Raw genomic sequence first — 22509 nt, 5'->3', positions numbered from 1 at the left:
TCTGGTTCTTGACCCTTCCACCAATGGGAACAGTATCTCTCTATCTACTCTGTCTAGACCCTTCATGATTTTGAATACCTCTATCAAATCTCCTCTCAACCTTCTCTGTTCCAAAGAGAACAACCCCAGCTTCTCCAATCCATCCACGTAACTAAAATCACTCATCCCTGGAATCAATCGAGTAAATCTCTTCTGCACCCTCTCTGAGGCCTTTACATGCTTCCTAAAGTGCGGTGCCCAGAACTGAACCACTGTTTTATAAAGGTTCATCATGACTTCCTTGCTTTTGTACTTTATGCCTCTATTTATAAAGCCCAGGATCCCGTATACTTTTTTAATCACTTTCTCCACCCCTCCTCTTACTACCCGTTTACTGTTTACATGTCTATAGAAGACTTTTCGATTCCCTTTCATGTTGGCCACCAGTCTATTCTCATACTCTCTCTTTGCCCCTCTTATTTCCTTTTTCATTCCCCCTCTGAACTTTCTATATTCAGCCTGGTTCTCACTTCTGCTATCAACATTTTTAACCGCTTCCTCACTGAATTGTGTACATATACCCCCAGGTCTCTCTGTTCCTGTACCCCTTTTAGAATTGTGCCCTTTAGTTTATATTGCCTCTCCTCATTCTTCCTACCGAAATGCATCACCTCGCATTTTTCTGCGTTAAATTTCATCTGCCATGTGTCCGCCTATGCCACCAGCCTGTCTATATCCTCTTGAAGTCTATTACTATCCTCCTCACTGTTCACTACACTTCCAAGTTTTGTGTCATCCGCAAATTTGGAAATTGTGCCCTGTACACCCAAGTCCAAGTCATTAATATATATCAAGAAAAGCAGTGGTCCTAGTACCGACCCCTGGGAAACACCACTGTACTCCTCCCCCCAGTCTGAAAAGCAACCGTTCACCACTACTCCCTGTTTCCTGCCACTAAGCCAATTCTGTATCCATGCTGCTACTGCCCCTTTTATTCCATGGGCTTCAATCTTGATGACAAGCCTATTATGCAGCACTTTAGCAAATGCCTTTTGAAAGTCCGTATACGCCACATCAACTGCATTGCCCTCATCTACCCTCTCTGTTATGTCATTAAAAAACTCTATCAAGTTGGTTAAACGCGATTTGCTTTTAACAAATCCGTGCTGGCTTTCCCTAATCAATCCACACTTGTCCAAGTGACTGCTAATTCTGTCCCGGATTATAGTTTCTAAAAGTTTCCCCACCGCCGAGGTTAAACTGACTGGCCTATAGTTATTGGGTTTATCCTTACACCGTTTTTAGAACAAGGGTGTAACATTTGCAATTTTCCAGTCCTCTGGTACCACCCCCATATCTAAGGATGTTTGGAAGATTATGGCCAGTACCTCCACAATTTCCACCCTTACTTCTCTCAGCAACCTAGGATGCATCCCATCCGGACCAGATGACTTATCCACTTTAAGTACAGCCAACCTTTCTAGTACCTTCTCTTTATCAATTTTTAGCCCATCCAGTATCTCACTTACATCTTCCTTTATTGAGACTCTGTCAGCATCTTCTTCCTTGCTAAAGACAAATGCAAAGCACTCATTTAGTACCTTGGCCATGCCCTCTGCCTCCATGAGTAGATCTCCTTTTTGGTCCCTAATCGGCCCCACACCTCTTCTTACTACCCGTTTACTGTTTACATGTCTATAGAAGATTTTTCGATTCCCTTTCATGTTGGCCACCAATCTATTCTCATACTCTCTCTTTGCCCCTCTTATTTCCTTTATCATTTCCCCTCTGAACTTTCTATATTCAGCCTGGTTCTCACTTCTGCTATCAACTTGACATCTGTCATACACCCCTTTTTCTGCTTTATCTTACTCTCCATCTCTTTTGTTATCCAGGGAGCTCTGGCTTTAGTTGCCCTACCTTTCTTCCTCGTGGGAATGTACCCAGACTGTACCCGAACCATCTTGTCCTTAAAGGCCGCCCATTGTTCAATTACAGCTTTGCCTGGCAACCTTTGATTCCAATTTACCCGGGCCAGATCTGTTCTCATCCCACTGAAATTGGCCCTCCTCCAATTGAGTATTTTTACTTTAGAATGATTCATGTCCTTTTCCATAGCTATTCTAAACCTTATGATACTATGATCGCTGTTACTTAAATGTTCCCCCACTGACACTTGCTCCACTTGGCCCACCTCATTCCCCAGAACCAAATCCAGCAATGCCTCCTTCCTTATTGGGCTGGAAGCATACTGGTCAAGAAAGATCTCCTGAACACACTTGAAAAATTCCTCCCCCTCTTTGCCACTTATATATTAGGATATATATTAGTCAATATCAGTCTATATATTAGTCGATATATATCAGTCTATATTAGGATAGTTGAAGTCCCCCATTATCACTACTCTATGGCTTTTGCACCTCTCTGTAATTTCCCTGCAAATTTGCTCCTCTATATTCTTCCCACTAGTTGGTGGCCTATAGAATACACCCAGTAGTTTAATGGCACCTCTATTATTTCTCAACTCTAACCAAATAGATTCTGTCCTTGACCCCTCAAGGACATCCTTTCTCTCCAGCACTGCAATAATCTCCTTAATCAATATTGCCACCCTCCCCCTCCTTTCTTTCCTTCCCTATCTTTCCTGAACACCTTGTATCCAGGAATATTTAGTACCCAATCCTGTCCTTTTTTGAGCCAGGTCTCCGTTATCGCCATGATATCATATTGCCATGTGGTTATTTGCGCCTGCAGCTCACCAACCTTGTTTACCATGCTTTGTGAGTTTACACACGTGCACTGTAAACCAATCTTAGACTTTCTTTTACTCTCTCTTAGTCTGATCCTACCTAATACTGTACTATTTCTTATTCTAGTGCTATCTTTCTCTCCCAATCCTTTGTACACCTTTTTTCTCCTTTCCAATGCTACATCCTGGTGCCCATCCCCCTGCCAAATTAGTTTAAACCCCACCACCCACAGCACTAGCGAACCTCCCCGTGAGGACATTGGTCCCAGCTCCGTTGAGGTGCAACCCGTCCGGCCTGTACAGGTCCCCTCCCTCAGAACTGGTTGCAATGCCCCAGGAAACTAAAGCCCTCCCTCCTGCACTATCTCTCCAGCCACACATTCATCTGCTCTATCCTCCTATTTCTATACTCGCTAGCACCTGGCATCGGGAGTAATCCAGAGATTGCTACCTTTGAGGTCCTGTTTGTTAATCTCTTTCCAACTCCTTAAAATCTGCCTGCAGGACCTCATCTCTCTTTCTACCTATGCAGTTGGAATGTTTCAGTCACTGCACCTGTTTAAAGGGGCAGGCCAACAATTTCAAGAAATTGAGAAGCCTTGGAAAATAAAGTCCTGCTACAAATAAGTTATAGGGAAGGGCAGGAAGCAGAAGAAGAGCATTCATTGTCAAAATCCTGGAACTCCCTACTTAACAGCACTATAGGAGCACCTTCACCACATGGACTGCAGTGGTTCAAGAAGAAGGCTCACCACCACCTTCTCAAGGGCAACTAGGGATGGGTAATAAATGCTGGCCTTACCAGTGATGTCCACATCCAGAGAAGGAATAAAAAGGACGTCCTGGCCATGGAGAAGCTGCAGAAGAGATTCACCACGATGATAAAAGGAATGAGAGGCTTTAGTTTTGAGGAGAGACCAAAGAAATTGGGACTCTTTTCATTAGAACAAAGAAGATTAAGAAGACATCTGATAGACTATCATGAATTTGCTCAAAGGGGGCTCTGATTTTAATTTCAAAGGGTCCATACTCAAAACGTTAACTCCCCTGTTCTCTCCAAAGGTGCTACATGATTTGTTTCATTGTTTCCAGCATTCACTGTTCAGTATGACAACTTACATTTATATAAAGCCACTAACATAGAAAACGTGCAAAGCACTTCACATGGGCATAAAGAATAACAGACGCTTAACCGAGGAAGGCAAGATTAGGAGTGATGAAAAGCTTGGTCAAAGAGCTGGGTTTTAAGGAGGGTCTTAAGGAAGGAGGGGGAGGTGGGGAGGTCTAGGAGAGCACAGTCACCAACAGTGAGGGGGGGTCCAGAAGAGGCCAGTGTTAGAGGAACCAAGAGTTTGTGGAGGAGGAGGGAGGGTATTATAGGGCTGGGTGAGATTACAGTGATAGGGAGGGGTGAGGCCATGGAGAGGTTTAAACAAAAAGATGAGAATTTTAAATTTGAAATGTGGGGCTGGAAGTAAATATAAGTTCAGTGAGCATAAGGGTGATGGACAAGCGGGACTTGGTGCACAATAGAATATGGGCAGTGGAGTTTTGGATGCCGCAGCCAGGGGAGGAGAGGCCAGCGGTGGGCGGGGCGCGGGGGTGGGGGGAATACACACCGGTGATAGGCCTCATAGGAACATAGGAACAGGAGCAGGCCATTCAGCCCCTCGAGCCTGTTCCACCTCACCTGCTGTATTGCCCAATTGTAGGCAGGATCCCAGTCATTATCACTTCTTTCAATAACATTTTAATATCTACCATAAACAATATGTAAAAATGCTGTAATCTTCTTTAGTTCTATGGTAATTGCAAACCTGCAGGGTCCTGTCCCAAAGTATGACTCTTTGTGTGAAGAGTTAAGGAAATCCTAGTGGCATTTGTGGTTTTCAATTGTAATAGTTACAGAACTAACTAACAAAAGCAATGACAAACAGATACTTGGTTACAGCACGTAGTTAGAGCTTGACAATTATTTGACCTTCATTTGCCTGTTAATGTGCCTGGTACATAATTGATGCAATACTGTTAGATTGTGAGTCATACTGTTGGGATTCAGTCAAAGTGATCCAGTTGACAGTGTTCCACTGAGTAGCATTGCATTGAGCAATTTAGCAGTCCTCCACTGTGCCAACTGTAGGCAAAGCATAGGAACTGCATTGAGCACCATCACCAAAGGCTGTTCAGCAGAAGGGACCACTCCTGTAAGCAAGCCATTGCTCATAACAAACCATAGTGTGACCTTATACACCCAATAGGGGTAATTTTGACTTTGGGCGATAGTGTAAAACAGGAAATATCGATTCAGCCGCCCGTAGTATTTTTCTCCTGACTTTAACTCCATTAACTTCAACATAATTTGCCCGCTCTACGTGGTGGCTGGCATAACCAAGAACATTTTTAAAACGGACGGAGGGAATCTTCATCCTCCGTTACTCACATCGCGGTAATGATCCCAACGGGAAATGACCGACACTTGATTTTATACTTTTATTATTCCAGAACTTGTAGTACAAAATGAGTACCAAACCATGTTACTGCAAGACTGCACTTGTTTTTCAAAAGCAAACAGAGCGTGAATATTCCTTGGTCATCTTCTAGACTGAGCTGTTTTATGAGTGGTGGAGGTTAAACGGCCCTAAATATTCAATTGTAAACAATTTTACAACACCAAGTTATAGTCCAGCAATTTTATTTTAAATTCACAAGCTTTCGGAGACTTCCTCCTTCCTCAGGTAAATGTTCAGGAGCTCCTTGAAGCCTACGCATTTATACATATAGAACAATACATGGTGTTTACAGACTGCCCCTGCAACTGCCCGTTGCCAAGGCAATCACCGTGTTCAGACAGAGAGGTGTCACCTGCAGAACCCCCGAATACACATTCAACAAAAAAACAAACAGGAAAAAAAACAGAGAGAGGCAGAAACATCCGGAAGGCAGAGAAAGCCAGCAAATGACCCATTATATCAAAAACAGATAACATTTGTTCGCTGGTGGGGTAACGTGTAGCGTGACATGAACCCAAGATCCCGGTTGAGGCCGTCCTCATGGGTGCGGAACTTGGCTATCAATTTCTGCTCGACGATTTTGCGTTGTCGTGTGTCTCGAAGGCCGCCTTGGAGTACGCTTACCCGAAGGTCGGTGGATGAATGTCCATGACTGCTGAAGTGTTCCCCGACTGGGAGGGAACCCTCCTGTTTGGCGATTGTTGCGCGGTGTCCGTTCATCCGTTGTCGCAGCGTCTGCATGGTCTCGCCAATGTACCATGCTCTGGGGCATCCTTTCCTGCAACGTATGAGGTAGACAACGTTGGCCGAGTCACAGGAGTATGAACCATGCACCTGGTGGGTGGTGTCCTCTCGTGTGATGGTGGTATCTGTGTCGATGATCTGGCATGTCTTGCAGAGGTTACCGTGGCAGGGTTGTGTGGTGTCGTGGACGCTGTTCTCTTGAAAGCTAGGTAATTTGCTGCGAACGATGGTCTGTTTGAGGTTGGGTGGCTGTTTAAAGGCGAGTAGTGGAGGTGTGGGGATGGCCATAGCGAGGTGTTTGTCCTCATTGATGACATGTTGAAGGCTGCGGAGAACATGGCGTAGTTTCTCCGCGCCGGGGAAGTACTGGACGACAAAGGGTACTCTGTTGGTTGCGTCCCGTGTTAGTCTCCTGAGGAGGTCTATGCGATTTTTTGCTGTGGCCCGTCGGAACTGTCGATCGATGAGTCGAGCGTCATATCCCGTTCTTACTAGGGCGTCTTTCAGCGTCTGTAGGTGTCCATCGCGTTCCTCCTCGTCTGAGCAGACCCTGTGTATTCGCAGGGCCTGTCCATAGGGGATGGCCTCTTTGACGTGGTTAGGGTGGAAGCTGGAAAAGTGGAGCATCGTGAGGTTGTCCGTGGGCTTGCGGTAGAGTGAGGTGCTGAGGTGCCCGTCTTTGATGGAGATTCGTGTGTCCAAGAAAGAAACTGATTCTGAGGAGTAGTCCATGGTGAGCTTGATGGTGGGATGGAACTTGTTGATGTTATCGTATAGTCTCTTTAGTGATTCCTTGCCGTGGGTCCATAGAAAGAAAATGTCGTCGATGTATCTGGTGTATAGTGTTGGTTGGAGGTCTTGTGCAGTGAAGAAGTCCTGCTCGAACTTGTGCATGAAAATGTTGGCGTATTGGGGTGCGAATTTGGTCCCCATGGCTGTTCCGTGTGTTTGGGTAAAGAACTGGTTATCGAAGGTGAAGACATTGTGATCCAGGATGAAGCGGATGAGTTGTAGGATGGCTTCCGGAGATTGGCTGTTGTTGGTGTTGAGTATTGATGCTGTCGCAGCGATGCCGTCATCGTGGGGGATACTGGTGTATAGTGCCGAGACGTTCATCGTGGTGAGAAGTGTTCCTGGTTCAACTGGTCCGTGGGTACTGAGTTTTTGTAGGAAGTCTGTAGTGTCGCGACAGAAGCTGGGGGTTCCCTGTACGATGGGTTTCAGGATGCCCTCGATGTATCCAGAGAGGTTCTCACACAGGGTTCCGTTGCCTGATACGATGGGACGTCCGGGTGTGTTGGCTTTGTGTATCTTTGGGAGGCAGAAGAAGTCTCCCACGCGGGGATTACGTGGGATGAGAGTGCGTAGGATGCTTTGAAGGTCTGGATCGAAGGTCTTGATCAGTTTGTTGAGCTGGTGGGTGTGTTCTTTGGTCGGATCTGCGGGTAACCGTCTGTAGTGTTCCTGGTTGTCCAGTTGTCCAGTTACTCTACCGCAAGCCCACGGACAACCTCACGATGCTCCACTTTTCCAGCTTCCACCCTAACCACGTCAAAGAGGCCATCCCCTATGGACAGGCCCTGCGAATACACAGGGTCTGCTCAGACGAGGAGGAACGCGATGGACACCTACAGACGCTGAAAGACGCCCTAGTAAGAACGGGATATGACGCTCGACTCATCGATCGACAGTTCCGACGGGCCACAGCAAAAAATCGCATAGACCTCCTCAGGAGACTAACACGGGACGCAACCAACAGAGTACCCTTTGTCGTCCAGTACTTCCCCGGAGCGGAGAAACTACGCCATGTTCTCCGCAGCCTTCAACATGTCATCAATGAGGACAAACACCTCGCTATGGCCATCCCCACACCTCCACTACTCGCCTTTAAACAGCCACCCAACCTCAAACAGACCATCGTTCGCAGCAAATTACCTAGCTTTCAAGAGAACAGCGTCCACGACACCACACAACCCTGCCACGGTAACCTCTGCAAGACATGCCAGATCATCGACACAGATACCACCATCACACGAGAGGACACCACCCACCAGGTGCATGGTTCATACTCCTGTGACTCGGCCAACGTTGTCTACCTCATACGTTGCAGGAAAGGATGCCCCAGAGCATGGTACATTGGCGAGACCATGCAGACGCTGCGACAACGGATGAACGGACACCGCGCAACAATCGCCAAACAGGAGGGTTCCCTCCCAGTCGGGGAACACTTCAGCAGTCATGGACATTCATCCACCGACCTTCGGGTAAGCGTACTCCAAGGCGGCCTTCGAGACACACGACAACGCAAAATCGTCGAGCAGAAATTGATAGCCAAGTTCCGCACCCATGAGGACGGCCTCAACCGGGATCTTGGGTTCATGTCACGCTACACGTTACCCCACCAGCGAACAAATGTTATCTGTTTTTGATATAATGGGTCATTTGCTGGCTTTCTCTGCCTTCCGGATGTTTCTGCCTCTCTCTGTTTTTTTTCCTGTTTGTTTTTTTGTTGAATGTGTATTCGGGGGTTCTGCAGGTGACACCTCTCTGTCTGAACACGGTGATTGCCTTGGCAACGGGCAGTTGCAGGGGCAGTCTGTAAACACCATGTATTGTTCTATATGTATAAATGCGTAGGCTTCAAGGAGCTCCTGAACATTTACCTGAGGAAGGAGGAAGTCTCCGAAAGCTTGTGAATTTAAAATAAAATTGCTGGACTATAACTTGGTGTTGTAAAATTGTTTACAATTGTCAACCCCAGTCCATCACCGGCATCTCCACATCCTAAATATTCAACACATAGATTGCGGTGAGCTCCAGTATACATTGCTTGTATATGAAATGGTTGCCGCTTTTTTGTACATGTTATCTGTATAATGGGCCAGATTTTGCTGTCAAAATAACGTTGAGGTTGGTGGCACTCGCCGTGATTTATGCGTAAATGGTATAGCAATTTCAGGCGAGGGGCAGATGCGCAGTTAAGTGCCAATATCCAAAAGTTGCTGTCTGAGTTGCACCACACCGCCGTTAAGCTTCGGGAAAATGGCATCTCGCTGCCTGCCTCACCATTGAAATGCATTGAATGGCGTGAAGTTGCTGTATTTACGCGGTAGATACAAACAAAACTCGCCACAGAAAGTTAAGTCTTGTCATTTCAAGCCTGAGTACCCTTTTAATGACATCATAATTGTTAATTACTGCCAATCACCCTCTCTGGCACTGAAAATTAATTATTACAAGTGTGGAGTTTTATTCCTTCAGGTATTAATTGTTCGTCGAGATTTTAAAATCTAAAATTAATTTTTTTTTACATTTCCTTTCTGTTTTCTTTTCTCTCTCTTAATCCAATCTTCTTTCCCTCTTTTTATTTCTCTTTCTGTACCTGATTTGACATTGAATTCACCCCCTGTAAATTACACTTCCTTCTCAGTCCTTCCTCTTTATTTCTCAATCCTTCAATCTCATTGCTTAAGGAGAGACCCTGTTGGTTGCCCTGTTCACTCAGGTCCCAGATGCCCTGTTTCCCTCACTGCACCATTATCAACTCGCACTTTCAGCAACTATGTGGGCAAACATTTTTTTGAGCTGAAGGGTGCCAGGAGCAAGTCTAACTGACAGCAGATGCCGTTAGATGCCCGGCTACTGCAAATTCTGGCCCATTATTCTGCAGCTCCCCTTTTGACACTGCTTTAATTGAAAATTTTTACAACCTGGATGTGACATTGACGCAGCGTGAATAACGATCCACATAAACTCCTTACAGTTATCCCTGTGAAATCTGACAGAGAGAGAGAGAGAGGGAGAGAGAAAGTGTTACAAGGGGATGATTTCACTAAGAACAATCGGTGATTAAAAGTACCAGAATCGTGAATTACAAAGAACGAAGGGGAGATTATCCTTGTAAACATGCCTGTTGCTTTCTCTTGCAATGCTTTAGATTTGGAGATTGTAAACAATTTTACAACACCAAGTTATAGTCCAACTATTTTATTTGAAAACCACAAGCTTTCGGAGGCTTCCTCCTTCCTCAGGTGAATGTGGAAATGAAATCCTCGAACCTATCGCATTTATAAATCACAGAACAATACCTGGTGATTACAGACAGTCTTTCCAACTGCCCGTTGCCAAGGCAATCAGAGTGTTCAGACAGAGAGGTGTTACCTACAGGGCCACTGATTTGGAGATCAGAGTAAATGAAGCATGCTGTGACAGCTGGGGAATGCAACAATACAACCGTCACAGGAGTTAATGACAGGTAACCCACACCTTAATGAGGTGGAAATAGCAGCTTCAACAGGCCGAAATAGTCGGCACGCTGAATACAGTTTAAGCGACGCCTTTGTAATTAACACCTCTGGTGATGGCAAATGGTTGGCGCCATTTTCCTGATATAGGCAGCTGTCCAGGATAAATGGGGACGGTGTAAGTGGTGGGGACTGTAATACGTTTAACGTGGTACTCTCACAAGTCTTGATATATGTAAGGAATCTTACAACACCAGGTTATAGTCCAACAGTTTTATTTGAAAATCACAAGCTTTCGGAGCTCCGAAAGCTTGTGATTTTCAAATAAAACTGTTGGACTATAACCTGGTGTTGTAAGATTCCTTACATTTGTCCACCCCAGTCCATCACTGGATCTCCACATCAAGTCTTGATATGTCATAGTTATCAAAAGTGGCATTCTTCTTAATGGTGATAGCTCCTTTTACAAAGTGGATTTTCAATCTCTTTTTTCATGAAGGCAACGACCCTTTAAATTAAGATTTATTGGCATAAACCGAATTTGCGGAGGGCGGGGTGGGGGGGAGCGTAGAACTGGGTGGTAGAAATTGCCACTAAGTTGGTCAACTCATCTCAGAGAAGCCATAACATATCTCGTACCCTATGGGCAATGAAAAGGCACACTGGTCACATACGGGCTGCTCATCAAGGATTTAGGCTAAAAGAATACTGGATTTTTGAAAGAGTGTTTGACAAACCCTTTGTGGTTTAGGGAGGTGGAACAACCAAGGACCATTTTCATCACAATGAAGCCACAAAAATAGAAAGAAAGAAAGAAAAAACATAAGAAATAGGAGCAGGAGTAGACCATACGGCCCCTTGAGCCTGCTCCACCATTCAATAACATCATGGCTGATCTTCTACCTCAACTCCACTTTCCTGCCCGATCCCCATATCCCTTGATTCCCTTAGTGTCCAAAAACTTATCTATCGATCTCAATCTTGAATATACTCAACAACTGAGCATCCACAAACCTCTGGGGTAGAGAATTCCAAAGATTCACTTCTCTCTGAGTGAAGAAATTCCTCTTCATCTCAGTCCTACCCCTTATCTTGAGACTATGACCTCTCGTTCTAGACTCTCCAGCCAGGGGAAACAGCCTCTCAGCATCTACCCTGTCAAGCCCTCTAAGAATTTTATGTGTTTCAATGAGATCACCTCTCTTCTTCTAAACTCCAGAAAATATAGGCCCATTTTACTCAATCTCTCCTCATAGGACAACCCTTTCATCCCAAGAATCAATCCAGTAAACCTTTGTTACACCCCCCTCTAAGGCAAGTATTTCCTTCCTTAGGTAAGGGGACCAAAACTGTACACAGCACCCCAAGTGTAGTCACACCAGACATCTATATAATTGCAGCAAGACCTTCTTACTCTTATACCCCAACCCTCTTGCAATAAAGGCGAACATACCATTTGCCTTCCTAATTGCCTGCTGTACCTGCATGTTAACTTTCCTGTGATTCATGTACAAGGACACCCAAATCCCCCTGGATACCAACATTTCTTAGTCTCTCACCTTTTAAAAAATATTCTGCTTTTCTATTCTTCCTACCAAAGTGGATAAGTTCACAATTCCCCATGTTATACTCCATCTGTCACCTTCTTGCCCACTCACTTAACCTGTCTATATCCCTTTGCAGCTTCTTTGTGTCCTCCTCACAGCTTACTTTCCCACCTAGCTTTGCATCGTCAGCAAACTTGGATACTTTACACTTGGTCTCCTCATCTAAGTCATTGATATATATTGAGAACAGCTGAGGCCCAAGCACTGATCCTTGCGGCACCCCACTAGTTTATAGAATCATAGAATCGTAGAAAGATTACAGCACGGTTACAACCTGCCGACCCGAAAATGACCCGTTTATTCCTACACTGTTTTCTGTCCGTTAATCAATCCTCAATCCATGCTAATATATTACCCCCAATCCTATGAGCCCTAATCTTGTGTGACAACCTCTTGTGTGGCGCCTTATCGAATGCCTTTTGATATATTACATCCACTGGTTCCCCCTTATCTACCCTCCTAGTTACACCCTCAAAAAACTCTAATAGATTTGTCAAACACGATTTCCCTTTCATAAAACCGTATTGACTCTGCCTGATCATATTATGATTTTTTAAGTGCCCTGTTACTACATCCTTAATAATAGATTCTAGCATTTTCCTTACTACTGATGTCAGGCTAATTGGCCTGTAGGTCCTTGTTTTTTCTCTCCCTCCTTTCTTGAATAGCAGGGTTACATTTGCTACCTTCCAATCCACAGGGACCATTCCAGAATCTAGGGAATTCTGGAAAATCAAAACCAACGCATCCACTATCTCTGAAGCCACCTCTTTTAAAACCAAAGGATGGAGGCCATTAGGTCCAGGGGATTTTGTCGGCTTTTAGAAAGAAAGAAAGAATGAAAGGTGGATACCATTACATCATTTATATCATTGCGGCACACACATGCAAACAAATGAAAATGATTTTTCAATACTTTTCAATGAAAATGGTGCCCCTTTAGAGAAATAGTGAGTCAGAGTAACAACAAATTAATAAATCTCCTTAGTTGGAAATATAATAAACCTTTGATGATGATGTAACCTTTAAGTGATTGCATACATTATTGACCAGGCAATTTGGATTAAATAATTATAGTCTTTTGAGCAAGTGATATAATGTGACATAATGAGCCAGGTTGCTGATGAGACTAATCTAGTCATGTCATTAAGCAATAATTTAGCAATGCTTCACAATGCAATTAAGATAATTTTTTTTGTAGAAATCCTTTTTTTAACATTGCAATGTTGTGTTTACATTGCATGCCCTACATTTTATTCATCTGCAAGGAATTACCTTATTGAATATGCAACAAACAACTTGGATTTATATATTTTTTTCGTTCTTGGGATGTGGGCGTCGCTGGCGAGGCCAGCATTTATTGCCCATCCCTAATTGCCCTTGAGAAGGTGGTGGTGAGCCGCCTCTTTGAACTGCTGCAGTCCGTGTGGTGAAGGTTCTCCCACAGTGCTGTTAGGAAGGGAGTTCCAGGATTTTGACCCAGTGACCATGAAGGAACGGCGATATATTTCCAAGTCGGGATGGTGTGTGACTTGGAGGGGAACGTGCAGGTGGTGTTGTTCCCATGTACCTGCTGCTCTTGTCCTTCTAGGTGTTAGAGGTCACAGGTTTGGGAGGTGCTGTCGAAGAAGCCTTGGCGAGTTGCTGCAGTGCATCCTGTGGATGGTACACACTGCAGCCACGGTGCGCCGGTGGTGAAGGGAGTGAAAGTTTAGGGTGGTGGATGGGGTGTCGATCAAGCGGGCTGCTTTGTCCTGGATGGTGTCGAGCTTCTTGAGTGTTGTTGGAGCTGCACTCATCCAGGCAAGTGGAGAGTATTCCATCACACTCCTGACTTGTGCCTTGTAGATGGTGGAAAGGCTTTGGGGAGTCAGAAGGTGAGTCACTCGCCGCAGAATACCCAGCGTCTGACCTGCTCTTGCAGCCTCAGTATTTATATGGCTGGTCCAGTTAAGTTTCTGGTCAATGGTGACCCCCAGGATGTTGATGGTGGGGGATTCGGCAATGGTAATGCCGTTGAATGTCAAGGGGAGGTGGTTTTAGCCTCTCTCTTGTTGGAGATGGTCATTGCCTGGCACTTGTCTGGCGCGAATGTTACTTGCCACTTATTAGCCCAAGCCTGGATGTTGTCCAGGTCTTGCTGCATGCGGGCTCGTACTGCTTCATTATTTGAGGGGTTGCGAATGGAACTGAACACTGTGTAATCATGAGCGAACATCCCCATTTCTGACCTTATGATGGAGGGAAGTTCATTGATGAAGCAGCTGAAGATGGTTGGGCCTGGGACACTGCCCTGAGGAACTCCTGCAGCAATGCCCTGGGGCTGAGATGATTGGCCTCCAACAACCACTACCATCTTTCTTTGTGCTAGGCGTGACTCCAGCCACTGGAGAGTTTTCCCCCTGATTCCCATTGACTTCAATTTTACTAGGGCTCCTTGGTGCCACACTCGGTCAAATGCTGCCTTGATGTCAAGGGCAGTCACTCTCACCTCACCTCTGGAATTCAGCTCTTTTGTCCATGTTTGGACCAAGGCTGTAATGAGGTCTGGAGCCGAGTGGTCCTGGCGGAACCTTTCAGATAACAAAATGTCACGTGGTGGTTCACAGGAGCAGCAATGGGGAGAAGTGAGGGGAGTGGACCCAAAGGTATGTCAAAATGGTGGAAGGCTTTTGAAAGTAAGAAAAAAGGTAGCAAAAGGAAGGGGTTTAGGGAGAAGTCCAGAGTGCAGGTATGGTGACAGAAGCCATTTAAACTGACCGCTTTGTTGTTTTAGTGTTAATATTGCCAGTAGAGTTCCTGATAATCCAGCACCAAATGATAAAGCAATAACAACCAGATTTATTATCTATGAAAACTATTTTACATACAGCAGCTCACTGCTCGCTTACAACTGTCATCCCTTAATTGCAATATCAATGCATCACTTAATGGTGTTAATGGGACATTTCTAAATTTGCAGACTCAAACGAACATGTCATTAAATTCCCTTTCATGTCAAAGGTTTCTTATCAGTCAAGTTACAATTGCTTAATTTTTTATACTTTTCTTCAAAATTACATTTACTAAAGTAGTAAAGCAATGATGAAATCTGTGCCTACTATTTTCTTCATTCCATGATATACACACCAGATTGCCTCCACACTGAATTCATTAACCATGCCGCAGTATGTGAACACTCTGTCCTCAAAGAGTTCTTTATTTTGCTTCAGTCTCTTAAAAATAGTTCAAATAAACAAATAACGTCAAAACAAGATATATATGGTTTCGGTTCTTGAATTTTTCAGGCGCTACATGGCCTCCTAAGGCCCCAAAATGGCGGGCAGAAAGTGGCACACACTTCCAACTGGAAGTCCGCCGCCCGCCATATTGGGTAACAACAAACAAGAGGTGCCCTTTACCCATGCCTGAAGCAGGCTTTAGATCCTTTGCATATGCAAATAAAGGGCCTACGCTTGCTTCAGGTCCCCATTGCAACATTGGTTTGCCTTGAGGCAGCCATCGCCAGAGCTGGTGCACTCAGGAAAAACCAATCGGAAACATCGCATAAATAAAAAGGTAAGTATTTACCACAATCGCCATCCCGACTGCTGCCGCTCCCGGTGCCGAGATCCTCGACCTCCGACCTCCAGGTCCTGGCCCCGACCTCTGATGTCCATCCCCCTCTTCCCACAGCCCCAATCTCCAGCCCCCCCCCCCCAATCTCCCTGCTTCCCCCCTGACCACGACCTCCAGGCCCCCCCCCAATTCCTCCCTGACCCCTGCGCCAACAGGTCCGAGGCCCCTAACCCCCAAAGCAACAAGCCCGAAGACCTGACGGGGTTCCTGTGGCCCGCTGCACCCAAACTTTGAGCACCTACCTTGCCTCCTCCAACTGCACCGTCTTCATTGTAACGAGGTCCAAGTCCCAATATCCAGGATACGTCAGACCTCACGGTGGGGAGGGGGTGTCCAATAATGGACGCTCCTGAATTTAACCCCCATAATGTTATAGTGCAGGAGTCATTACAAATCTACAGCCACTGTTTTGAGGCTGTAGTGAAAACAAACATTGTATTAGGTTGTACACCTAGGATGAAACAAAGAACAACATACTGTCCCTGTGCAAGACATTTGTTAGACCCCACCTGTAATACTTTTTCAGTTGTGATCCTCTCACATGTTGGGAGATATAGAGGACCTAGGACAGGTTCAGATGAGGGTCGCTGGATTAATACCTAATCTGAAACCCTTAGCAATCACGATATGCTCAAGGAGCTCGTAGGCGTAGGACTAGGTTAGACATCAGGAGGTTTTTCTTTTCCCGGAGGATTATTAAGCTTTGAAATATGGTGCCAGCTTGTGCAATAGATGCAGATTTGCTGCAAGCATTCAAAAGGGAGCCAGACAGGTTCCTGGAGGAGGCCAATACTGCTGCTTACAAAAGGTAGGTGGGATGATGGGCGATGTACCTCGTGGTCACTGTTATCGCCAGGAATTTTTGGCCGCCTTCAGGGGTCAGAGAGGAATTTACCAGAAATCTTTTTTCCTTGCATTGGCCAAGGTTTTATTTAATCTGTCATTTTGCTTCTCCCAGGAGATTATATGGCTGCTGGTGGGTAAGAGGTGTGGTGAAATGGGACAGACTCGATGGATCAGATTGTCTTTATCTGTCTGTCTTTTCGTACGACCTTATCAATTCTCCCATCAGACAACTCTGACTCACCATAACTCTTTTCTCTCCTGCTGAGTCCCTCTACCAACCCGTTTCCTGGAAATACTCCTACTGAGTTGCGTGTTTCTCATTGTATCCAAAAGTTCCACCTTATCTCTTTCACTCAGTACAATGACACTTGTATTTTAAACCTCCAATTGAGCATTGAGAAGTTTACATGAGGAATAAAAGGTACTTTTTTAAAAGTAGTCTGACATCTGAAGTTTTTTTTCTTTATAGCGTCACATTAGTGCCTCACCTACTCTATGTTTAAAACTTTCTTAATGAACCCTAACAAATCATTTTTTTTTTTCATTTACAGTTGACAGCTTCGTGGCTTTGCATGTATCGGCTGTGTTCCAGAATCTGCTTACGTGCATCCTGAATAGGTAGTTTCCCCCCAGAAACCTAAGTCACGGTGACAGTCATTTTATGGACCATTGGAGATTTCCCTCATCTCCTACCTGTTGTGGAATCTGACTGTTTCATCAGCTCCCTACAGATAAAATGGCCTATGGGATTGCGACTGTGGCTCTCATCATTCCTGCAGCGACCACTTTGAAGAAGAATGCTGTGGGCTGTCAGTTTTCCCAAGAATTCCATGCAGTGTTCTGTCAGTATCTAGTTGTGAGAATGCTTTCGTGATCTGATCAAGAGGGGAGAAGACTACATATTTAATTCAAACTGCATAAATAGGCTTTCTGATCTTTGTGTTTGATTTTTTTTTTCCTTTATTTGGGTCCAAAAAAAATCAGCTCAACTGTGAGAAAATGTGTACTCTATTGAGTCTAAGAGAAATCACTGTTCATAATTAGAAAACTTCCTGTTTAATCCTCAAAACAATTTTGAAGGAACAAATGAGATATTTTAAATAATAACGGATGACAACTGTTTTGATAAAGTGTAATGCGGAAAGGAATGGACACAGATCATAAGCTGGATCCTCAATGTCGCTGCTCCATAAAACTTTGTTCAATCATCTGCATGTAACTCAGGTGGCTGAAAATGTGCTCTACATTGATGCTGCCCATCAGCATGGAGCGAAGATGAAGGGCCCTCTGCGCCAAACCAGAAAAGCAGCTCGAAGCATCACTCCAGCACCTGGAGTGTGCAGATGTTGATGTCTTTTATCTGGTTTAACCCAAATTTTAGGATCTGTTGGGAGGTGAGGTAACCACAATCAATTTGTTGGTAGAATTAGGTTTCACACTAACATCAGAAGATTTATCCACTTACCTTCCATTAATTTGTACAATTAAATTCTATAGTCCACAAAATAGTGCAGAAAGGGCACTGCCTCTTTTGAGTTGCATAAGAGCAGGTTCCCTCGAATTATGAAGCTCTATATTATGACAAACGCAATAATAGAAAGAAATACAGACTTGCATTTATGTAACGCCTTTCACAACCTCAGGACATCCCAAAGCGCTTTACAGCCAATGAAATACTTTTGAAGTGTAGTCACTATTGTAATGTAGGAAACCACGGCAACCAATTTGCACACAGCAAGGTCCCAAAAACAGCAATGAGATAGATGACCAGATAATCAGTTTTTGTGATGTTGTTTGAGGGAAATATTGGCCAGGACACTGGAGAGAACTCTCCTACTCTTCTTTGAATAGCGCCATGGGATTTTTTATGTCCACTCGAAAGGTTTAACATCTCATCCGAAAGGTTACACCTCTGACAGTGCAGCGCTCTCTCAGTACTGCACTGGGAGTGTCAGCCTGGATTGTGCCCTCAAGTCTCTGGAGCGGGGCTTGACCCCATGATCTTCTGAGCCAAGCCTGATATCTACTCACTTCAGGCTGGAGGTTGGCATTGAATGCTCCTTTCTAATTTTACCTACACCTGTATTCCCTTTTCCGATTTTATTTACCGGCAAACCAAGAACCGATTCTCCTTTATCGGCTTATAATATTGCTTCCAAAACAATAGTGAAACTTCCTGAGGTAGATGTAGTTTTCCCAGCAATGAACGAACTGTGCACTTATAATGCAACCACGTCAAATTCCAAATCGAAACTTTTTATTGGCTGGAAAACTGGCTTTTAAGACAAGTTTTCAGCCTATGAAAACTTGTTTCTCTTTTTAAAAAAAGGTCACCCCGCCTCCAAAATGGATGCTGAGAACAGAGAGGGAAAGAAAAAAATTAATTAACTGTTTAGAATTTTTTTTTAAAGTAGGGAATCTTACAACACCAGATTATAGTCCAACAGTTTCATTTGAAAATCACAAGCTTTTGGAGGCTTTCTCCTTCGTCAGGTGAGTGTGGGATTCCCTGAAGGTTACCGCATATATAGTCAGAGAACAATGCCTGGTGATTACAGATAATCTTTCCAACTGCCCGTTGTCTAGGCAATCAGACAGAGAGACATTACATACAGTGCTACTGAATATACAAACGGTCCGAACCCAAAGACAGAGAGAGAGAGAGAGAGAGAAAGAGAGAGAATGACCAGTTGTACTAAACACAGATAACTTTTTTTTCGCTGGTGGGGTTATATGTAGCGTGACATGAACCCAAGATCCCGGTTGAGGCCGTCCTCATGGGTGCGGAACTTGGCTATCAATTTCTGCTCGACAATTTTGCGTTGTCGTGTGTCTCGAAGGCCGCCTTGGAGAACGCTTACCCGAAGATCGGTGGCTGAATGTCCTTGACTGCTGAAGTGTTCCCCGACTGGGAGGGAACCCTCCTGTCTGGCGATTGTTGCACGGTGTCCGTTCATCCGTTGTCGCAGTGTCTGCATGGTCTCGCCAATGTACCATGCTCCGGGGCATCCTTTCCTGTAACGTATGAGGTGGACAACGTTGGCCGAGTCACAGGAGTATGAACCATGTACCTGGTGGGTGGTGTCCTCTCGTGTGATGGTGGTATCTGTGTCGATGATCTGGCATGTCTTGCAGAGGTTGCCGTGGCAGAGTTGTGTGGTGTCGTGGACGCTGTTCTCCTGAAAGCTGGGTAATTTGCTGCGATCGATGGTCTGTTTGAGGTTGGGTGGCTGTTTGAAGGCGAGTAGTGGAGGCGTGGGGATGGCCTTAGCGAGGGGTTCGTCGTCATCGATGACATGTTGAAGGCTGCGGAGAACATGGTGTAGTTTCTCCGCTCCGGGGAAGTACTGGACGACGAAGGGTACTCTGTTGGTTGCGTCCCGTGTTTGTCTTCTGAGGAGGTCTATGCGATTTTTTGCTGTGGCCCGTCGGAACTGTTGATCGACGAGTCGAGCGTCATATCCCGTTCTTACGAGGGCGTCTTTCAGCGTCTGTAGGTGTCCATCGCGTTCCTCCTCGTCTAAGCAGATCCTGTGTATTCGCAGGGCCTGTCCATAGGGGATGGCCTCTTTGACGTGGTTAGGGTGGAAGCTGGAAAAGTGGAGCATCGTGAGGTTGTCCGTGGGCTTGCGGTCGAGTGAGGTGCTGAGGTGCCCGTCCACCCCAGTCCATCACTGGCATCTCCACATCATTTTGAAAGTAGGAAAGCATGTTTTGAGTGGGTAGGATAGGCAAAAAAAGGGGTGAAACTGATGTTGAGAAAAAGGGAAAAGTAGGGAATAAGGAAGGAAAAGGGATGACTGGACAACCACAGACCAGTTGCTTATTTTTAATTTTTATGTAGGTTTGTGTTTTGCTTGTTTAATAGTTTAGGCTAGCATTATATTAATAATACTATCCTGATGTTTGACTAACTTTTCGGTTCTATCCTCAATGTTTACATCACAGTGAGGGTAATTTTAACTTTTATCGTCAGGCGAAAAGCGAATGATTGAAGTAAATGGAAAAAAAAAATCTGGCAGGGTGTAAAACCGGCTGCAGATATACAATCACCCATTTTCACCCCGCAACAAAAAGCTAAAATTAACCCCAGTGAGTGAGCTGGGAAAAAAAAAACAAATTTGATCAACGTAGGGAGACAGCAATTTGCATGAATTGCTTTAAGGACTAAATCACTTAAAATTTGCTTTCTTGACCTCTTACTCTGGTCATTAATATTGTCAGTCTTTGCAATGCATGGGCCCGTCATCCGCAAGTCAGTTCATTTTTGTCCTTTTCTTTTCAATTATTATTTTCCATTATTTTTGGAGTATACAAAGTTGAGGAGTCTACAGGAGAATTTTCCACAAAACATACAGATGGACATATTTGCAGTCATGATGACACGTAGTATAATGGACAGCTATTAATCACATACAGTTGACATGCAGTAGAATGGACAGCTATTAATCAGAAAAGTAATTGAGCCTAGGTTCTTCCTAGAAAAAACAGAGCATTCTTGAGCAGCTTTGGTGTGCTCAAAAACTTACACTTTCTTAACCAACTGCTCCAATTGCAGCACTGTAAACAGATATCATTTCAATTTTTATAATAGCTGATCTTCAGCAGGCAACAAAATCATAAACTTTAAGTTAAAATAATGAGTTCTCATTTCATGTTCTCTGATACATTTACTGTTAGCTATAGATCATCATGATAAATAAAGTCATTACTCTCCATACAGTTCCAAGACAGAGGAGGAATTAGACAACCAGATGCTTTATGGCCTATTTCATGCTGTTATTGTTTTCAAGAGATTTCATCTGGAATGTAGCTTTTATAGCAGACTCATGTGACTGCCATTTTGATAATCTTGGCTCTAGTGCATTGTCTTATCTGTTGTAAAATTTATGGCTAATGTAGGCAGAGTTTCCTTCAGTCTTGCATGGGAACCGCTCTTACAAAAATATGAGAACTCACAGCCTGTGAAAATGCAAGCAGCACAAATAGTTCCTCTTTATACTTGGCTGACAGCAAAATACTTTAATGTATTTTAATGATTTAGGATAGAAATTCTGATAGGTAACATTCCTGTATGTGCTATTTTCATTGTTTGTTTCTATGCTTACTTATGCCTTCAGGAACATGGATAAAGGAGTGTATATTCGCTTCAGGATGGATGACAACTTGTACAATCTCCGCCGCCTGCAGTCCAAAACCAAGACCTCCAAAGTACATGTTCGGGTGCTCTTGTTTGCAGATGACCGTGCCGTTGTTGCCCACACAGAAGAAGGCCTCCAAATCATCATGGACCATTTCTCAAATGCTTGTAAGAAATTTGACCTCACTATCAATCTGAAGAAGATGGGAGTTATATAACAGCCTGCTCCTAGAAAACCTTATGTGCCACCCAATATTACCATCGAAGGGGACACACTGTCTGCAGTGGATAGTTTAACCTACTTAGGATGCACAATGTCACGTGATGCACTCCTAGATGATGAGGTGATCCGCAGATTGTTTAAAGCCAATGGTGCTTCTCGAAGGCTCCGTGTGAGGTTATGGGATAAAAGAGACATTACTCTGGCTACAAAACTTAATGTTACAACACCAAGTTATAGTCCAACAAATTTATTTTTAATTCCGTTCACCTGACGAAGGAGGAAGCCTTTGAAAGCTTGTGGAATTAAAAATAAATTTGTTGGACTATAACTTGGTGTTGTAAAATTGTTTACAATTTACAAAACTTAAAGTCTACAAGGCAATACTTAAAATATCCTTACTGTACGTGTGCGGTATCTGGACCACTTACAGGCGCCACATCAGAAAACTCAATCATTTCCACCTAGGTTGCCTCAGAATGATCATGAAAGTTCGATGGTGACACAAGAGGTCCTCAGAAGAGCAAATATGCCAGGCATAAAGGCAATAATAATAAAGGCACAGCTAAGGTGGGCTGCTCACCTAGTCCAAATGCCTGGTACTAGACTACCGAAGAGGGTATTCTACAGTGAGCTGAAACTCGATCAATGCTCTCATTTATTCAAAATGAGAGTTCAAAAGTTCAAAAGATATAAGGATTGCTTAAAGACCAACCTTAAAAAAAAATGAGGCATCTCAACTTACACATGGGAACATAATGCTTGTGACAGGAAAAAGTGACAAAAGATGATTCACGGTGGCACGACAAAGCTTGAAGCAAGTCGTATCCAGCTAGCCAAAGAAAAGAGAGC

The 22509-nt window shown here is 44.3% G+C and overlaps 1 long non-coding RNA gene across 1 annotated transcript in view; it reads left to right on the top strand.

Moving 5' to 3' along the window:
- LOC137324251 (uncharacterized) overlaps positions 1-21955 on the top strand; it is a 74172-nt gene extending 52217 nt beyond the window's left edge. Inside the window, exon 4 of the long non-coding RNA XR_010963571.1 lies at positions 21418-21955. This is a non-coding gene — a long non-coding RNA (uncharacterized lncRNA). The remainder of the gene's footprint in view (positions 1-21417) is intronic.
- The last annotated feature ends 554 nt before the right edge of the window (positions 21956-22509 follow it).

Source organism: Heptranchias perlo, chromosome 8, assembly GCF_035084215.1.
Source record: "Heptranchias perlo isolate sHepPer1 chromosome 8, sHepPer1.hap1, whole genome shotgun sequence".
NCBI lineage: Eukaryota > Metazoa > Chordata > Chondrichthyes > Hexanchiformes > Hexanchidae > Heptranchias > Heptranchias perlo.
The sequence above is the reverse complement of the archived record's forward strand: the minus strand, read 5'-3'. Positions and strand labels throughout refer to the sequence as shown.